This window comes from Rhinopithecus roxellana, chromosome 8 (genome assembly GCF_007565055.1).
Source record: "Rhinopithecus roxellana isolate Shanxi Qingling chromosome 8, ASM756505v1, whole genome shotgun sequence".
NCBI classification, from domain to species: Eukaryota; Metazoa; Chordata; class Mammalia; order Primates; family Cercopithecidae; genus Rhinopithecus; species Rhinopithecus roxellana.
In genome coordinates this window covers 67,456,436-67,463,364 of record NC_044556.1, presented here as the reverse complement: position 1 = coordinate 67,463,364, position 6,929 = coordinate 67,456,436, and the positions used below count along the sequence as shown (strand labels likewise).

Below are 6,929 nucleotides of genomic sequence, written 5' to 3'. Positions count from 1 at the left end.
CTTCCATCCTCTGCTCATTACACAGTTTGAAAGCCACTTCCACATTTTCAGGTATTATTATTGTAGCAATATCTCTACTCCCAGTACCAATTATCTGTCTTAGTCCATTTTCTGCTGCTGTAACAGAATATCACAAACTGAGTAATTTATTTAAAATAATTTTTTTTCATGGATTGGGAGAGACGGAAGTCCAGGAGCATGGTGCCAGCATCTGGAAAGGGTCACACCTATGGCAGAAGGCATCATTGGTGAGTGAGGGTGCAAGACAGAGAGAAACACCAAGGGCCAGACTCACTTTATAACAACTCACTCTCATGATAACTAATCCACTCCCATGATAATGACATTTATCCATTCTTCAGGGCTTCATTCTCATGACCCAATGACCTCTTGTTATGCTCCATGTCTCAATACTATTTCAACAGGGATTAAGTTTCCGACACATAAACCTTTTGGGGACACATTAAAACCATAGCAGACTTCAACATATTTTTTAGGAGTGAGGCACAATTCAACCCACAACACTAGTCAAACTTCAGTATCTTCACTCAACTTTTCTTCTGGTCTTTGAAAGTCTTTCCCTCTCAGTGCCATTCCACCCTTGGCCCCACTGCTGGCTCCACTCCTCCCTCTGCACCACAATTCATGTGGTAGCTTCCACTGAGCCCATGTGGCTATCACCTCCGAGCAGAAGATGGCAGTGCTGCCCACATGTGCTGATCTTGACAAATCTGTCAGGGATGTTTTCTCCAAGGGCCATGGATTTGGTCTAATAAAGCTTGATTTGAAAGCAAATTCTGAGAATGGATTGGAATTTACAAGCTCAGCCTCAGCCAACACTGAGACCACCAAAGTGAAGGGCAGTCTGGAAACCAAGTACAGCTGGACAGACCGTGGTCTGATGTTTACAGAGAAATGGAACACTGACAATACACTAGACACTGAGATTACCATGAGGAGTAATGCACATGGACTGAAGCTGACTTTCAATTCATCCTTCCTACTGGGGAAGAAAAAGCAAAGCTGACCTTTAATTCATCCTAACCTGGAGAAAAAAAAACGCTAAAATCAAGACAGGATACTTGTGGTAGCACATCAACCTGTGACATGGATTTTGAAATTGCTGAGCCTTCAATCAGAGGCTCTCTGGTGTTGTGTACAAGGGTTGGCTGACTGGCTACCAGATGAATTCTGAGACTGCAAAGCCCCAAGGGACCCAGTGCAACTTTGTGGTTAGCTAGAAGACTGATGAATTCCAGCTTCATACTAATGTGAATGATGGGATAGTGTTTGGTGGTTCCATTTAACAGAAAGTGAACAAGAAGTTGAGAGCACTGTGAATCTCTCCTGGACAGCAGAAAAATGTAATATTTGCTTTGAAATAGCAGCCAAGTATCAGATCAACCCTGATGCTTGCTTTTTGGATAAAGTGAACAACTTCAGTCTGTTAGGTTTAGGATATATTCAGACCCTAAAGCCAGGTATCAGACTGACACTGTCAGCTTTCCTGGATGGTAAGAACATTCAGGCTCACAAGCTTGGATTAAGACTGGAATTTCAAGTGTAAATGAATGCTGTACAGTTGTTTAATTTAAAACTGTTTTGCAGCATAGGTGTCTTCATAATTTAATGTATCTTTTAATGTCGTATTTCTGGGATGCAGGTATTGCTAAATATCATGTTAGGCCTCTGGGTCAAAAATGATTCAGCTTTAAGGTATTACCCTTTCAAAGGTACAGAAGAAACTCAATTCCAAAGGAAAGTCTTTTCGGCTGTAGAATTGGAGGGAACTTGGTTTTTCTAGAAATGCCAGATTTATTTTTTATATAGAAATGTTTGCAAATGGAAGCTGACAATATAGAGGCACTTTGTAAATTCATAGTGAATAAATGAATAAAACTGTGGTTTCCTAAGAACTGAACCTTGGTTTCTTAACCCTAATAGATGAGAGGCTCGTTGGTTGACGGTGTGTGTGAACTCACCTGAAAGGGACTTTTTTAGACAGATATTCATGACCTGTTCCCCATCTCAGTTCATCATCACCTCTTTTACACCAAAAGGTCTGCAGGATGTGATAACTGTTTCTTTTGGCCATTTAGGGGTAGAGAGGATAAATGTGATGAAACCAATAATTCAGGACTTAATTCCTTCTCATGTTGTGGTTTTTTGCCCTTGCACCAGAATATGAAATAGCTTCCAGGAGTTCCAGCTATAAGCTTGGAAGCGTCTGTGTGATTTTAATTACATGGTAACAATACTCAGAATCTAAATTGAACTTCTGTTGTATTGTCACCACTCAATTTATTTTTTAGCAGTTTAATGGGTATATTTTAAAGTCTTCCATTTTTTGTGGCATTAAATCTTCCCCTTCAAATGCTGCAATGAGCATTACTTAAAATAAAACTTGAACACAATACTGAAACCTAAAAAAAAAAGAGAGAAAGTTTTTCCCTCTCTGCCATCTTCCCATTCCTGCTCCTGCTTCCCAGCTTTATGCAATGTCTTATTTACACAGAGTAACATACTCTACAATCAAACTCTTCTCTCAGAAATCTAATTAAAAATGCATGCTAAAGAATTACTTTTACCCAAAACAACAATTAAGACAAAGTTTTAGTACTTTATTCAATGCTTTAGTTAATTACAAGGGAGTAGTTAATCAAAATTAACCCAAGGCATATTTATCTGACCTGCTATTTTATGTTAATATTCCATAGGAATGGCCTTCATAGGTCAAATATAAAGAACTATATATTTATGTCTCACCACAATGAAAAGTTGTTACAATAATGAGAATTTCAAAAAGCCACATAGGCTGGTTTGAGGGCTTTCATATAGTGCATTCTGATTCTTTTTTACACAATCAACATGAAAGATAAGCTCGTATAGGTTTATACCGGGCAACTACATATAATAATATAGATCTCTTAGATCACCTGTTTTTAAAATTTGGGGAATATCTTACATATTACAGTAAGAAAGTCCTGTTTCTTAATCCATTTTTAATGTTTTAATTCATTTTTATAGACCAAATAATAAGATAGTCCCTCTAACAGCATAGGGTTGGCAATATCTCAAGCCAAAACAAAGTAGTCTTATGAAGAATATTGGAAAAATGACAAACATACATAAGCAGTTTAAGTTGCTAAACTATTACTATAACTCTACCTTGAAATTGAATCAAGCTAACTTCTAGTCATATTGAAGTAACAGCTAATGGATTTCCCTTCTCTCCATAAATTGGAAAAATTACATAAATAAAAATTTTAACACACTATATAACAGGTAGCATTGGATTGTCATCTCTAAGGAAAGGGAAACAATTAAAGTAAGCCCTATGATTGACCTAGCTTCCTGCCTAGAGGTGCTTTGCTGGCAGCAACACTGAGAGTCCAACACTTGGGACTACCAAACAGAGCTTGACCATCCTGCTGAGTTTCTGATAGAGGTCAGAATTCAAGGAACTCGAGTTTAATAGAATTTATGGGCAGACTATCAGAGAGAAGGAAGCCACAGAGAGATATAACTCCAGAGATCTCCACAAGTATTCCTTCAAGTCTTTTGTCTGAGTAGTGATCTGAAAATACTTTAAAAGAAACATCGTGGGAAAAGGCAGAGCAGGATGGTGGAATAGAAGGCTCCACTGAATGTGCCCTTGCAAGGACACCTATTTAGCAACTATCTACACACAAACACACAAAAATACCTTCATAAGAACCAAAAAATCAGGTGAGCACTCATAGTACCTGGTTTTAACTTTATATCACTGAAGAAGGCATTGAAGAAATAGACAAAACAGTCCTGAATCACCAACACCACCCTTCCCCCACCCCTGGCAGTACCAGAAGCCTGGTATGGAGAGGGTCTCTGGGTGTTGGGGGAAGGGAACACAGCAACTGTGAGGCACTGCACTCAGTGCAAAAAAGAAAAACAAGACCAAACTCAGTTGACACCTGCTCACAGGGGGAACATTTAAACCAGCCCTAGCCAGAGGGGAATCGCAGATACCAACAGTCAGAACTTGAGTTCTTGCAAACCTCACCACCAAGGGCAACAGTGCTCTGTGTCTCTAAGTAAACTTGAAAGGCAGTGTAGGCCATAAGGACTGCAGCTCTTATGAATCCTAGTACTGAACTAGGCCTAGAGACAGTGCGCTTGGTGGGCTGGGGAACAAGACCTACTGATATACCAGCTGGGGTGGATAAAGGAGTAGTAGCATTATCCCTCACCTAACCCCAGTCCTCTCAGCTCACAGCTCCAAAAGACACCCCTTCCTTCCATTTGAGGAGAAGAGAAGGAAGAGTGGGAATGACTGTGTCTTGCCTCTTGGATACCAGTTCAGCCACAGCAGGAATGAGCACCATTCAGTGTCATGAGACCCCCATTCCAGGCCCTAGCTTCCAGATGATATTTCTAGACACACCCTGGGCCAAAATGGAACCCACTGCCTTGAAGGAAAGAACCCACTCCTGGTGGCATTCATCACCTGCTAGGTGAAGAGACCCTGGGCCCTGAATAACCAGCAGTGATACGCAAGTACTACATCAAGGGCTTTGGGTGAGCCTCTGAGGCATACTGGCTTCAGGTGAGACTAAGTATATTACCAGCTGTGGCAAGTATGGGACAAAACTCCTTCTGCTTGAGAAAAGTAGAGGGAAAAGTAAAGGGGACTTTGTCTTGCATCTTGGGTACCAGCACAGCCACAGCAGGATAGAGCACCAAGAGGGCTCCTGGGGTCCCCAGTTCCAAAACTTGACTCTAAGATGGCATTTCTCATTCTGCCCTGAGCTAGAGGAGGTTCCCTGAAGGGTGAGTCCCAGACCAGGCAGCTTTCACCACAGGCTGACGTAAGAGCCCTTAGGACTTAAAAGAACATCAGAAGTAGTCTGGCAGTACTCCTTGTGGCCCGTGGTGGTGGTGGCTATGGGGTGAGCCTTCTCTGACTTTGTAAAGGGGGGGAGAATGGGAAGGACTGCATTTTGTGGTTTAAGTGCCAGCTCAGTTGCAGTGTGATAGAATACCAGGTAGGCTTCTAAGGTTTTAGGCTGCAGTTTCTGACTCCCAGACAATACTTCTAGACCTACCTGGGGCTGAGGGGTACCTCCCTATCCTGAAAGGAAGGAAACAGGCCTGGCTGGCCTTGCACCTGCTGATTGTAGAGCCCCAGGGCCTTGAGTGAACATAGGCAGTAGCCAGGGAGTGGATGCAGCAGGCTTTGGGCGAGACCCAATTTTATGCTGACTTCAGGTCTCATCCAGCACATAGTGGTGGTGGCCACAGGGGTGCTGTGTCACTCCATCTCCAGCTTTTGATGGCTCAGAACAGAAAGGGAGACTCCATTTATTTGACAGAAAGTAAAGGAAGGGAAGAAGAATCTCTGCCCGGTAAAGAGAATTCTTTCGGAACTTGTCCAAGACCATCCAGGCAGTACCTCTAAGAGTCTGCAAGGATCACAGTGTTACTGGACTTGGGGTGCCTCTTAAAACAAATACACTTAGATCACAACACCCAAGTCCTTTCAAGTATCTGGAAAGTCTTCCCAAGAAGGATGGGTAAAAACATGCTCAGATAGTGAAGAATACAACAAATACTTAACTCTTCAATGCCCAAGCACCAAAGAACATCTCCTAACATCGAAACCATCAAGGAAAACATGACCTCACCAAATGAACAAAAGAAGGGCACCAGAGACCAGTTCTAGAGAAACAGAGATGTGTGACTTTTCAGACAGAATAATTATGTTAAGGAAATTCAAAGAAATTCGAGAAATCACAGAGAAGGAATTCAGAATTCTATCAGAGAAATTTAACAAAGAGATTGAAGTAAATAAAAAGAATCAAGAATAAATTCTGGACTGAAAATGCAATGGCATATGAAGAATGCATCACAGTCTTGTAATAGCAGGATTGATCAAGCAGAAGAAAGAATTCGTGAACTTGAATATAAGCTCTTTGAAAATACACTGTCAGAGGAGACAAAAGAAAACAATAATAAACAATGAAGCATAACAACAGGATTCAGAAAATAGCCTCAAAAGAGCAAATCTAAGAATTTTTGGACTTAAAGAGCAGGTAGAGACAGAGATGGAAAGCTTATTCAAAGGAATAATAACAGAGAACTTCCCAAACCTGGAGAAAGATGTCAATACTCAAATACAAGAAGGTTATACATCAAGACTTTAACCCAAAGAAGACTGACTCAAGGCATTTAATAATCAAACTTCCAAAGGTCAAGGATAAAGAAAAGATCCTGAAGAAAACAAGAGAATATAAATAAATAACATACAATGGAGCAACAGACTTTTCAGTGAAAACCTTAAGGTCAGCAGAGAGTGGCATGACTTATTTAAACTGCTGAAGGAAAAAACAAAAACTTTCACCCTAGTGTAGCAAAAGTCTAGCAAAAATATCCCTCAAACATAGCGAAGAAATAAAGACTTTTCCAGACAAAAGCTGAGGGATTTCATCAATATCAGACCTGTCCTACAAGAAATTCTGAAGTGAGTTATTCAATCAGAAAGAAAATGAAATTAATGAGCAATAAGAAATCACCTCAAGGTACAAAACTCACTGGTAATAGTAAGTACATAGAAAAACACAGAATAGTATAACACTGTAACTGTTCTGTGTAAACTACTCTTATCCTAAGTAGAAAGACTAAATGATGAATCCATCAAAAATAATAACAACAACTTTTCAAGACATAGGCAGTACAATAAGATATGAATTAAAAAACAAAAATTAAAAAGCAGGAACATTAAGTTATGGCATAGAGTTTTAGTTTTCTTTTTGCTTGGTTTGTTATGAAAACAGTGTTAAGTTATTACCATGTTAAGGTAATGAGTTATGAGATAGTGTTTGCAAGCCTCATGGTACCCTCAATCCAAAAAACATACAATGGATACAAAAAATAAAAAGCAAGAAGCTAAA

At 40.1% G+C, this 6,929-nt stretch overlaps 1 pseudogene; it reads left to right on the top strand.

Annotated features, from left to right (window-relative positions):
* The first annotated feature begins 694 nt into the window (after positions 1-694).
* On the top strand, positions 695-1,567 carry LOC104657078 (annotated as a pseudogene).
* Positions 1,568-6,929: the final 5,362 nt, after the last annotated feature.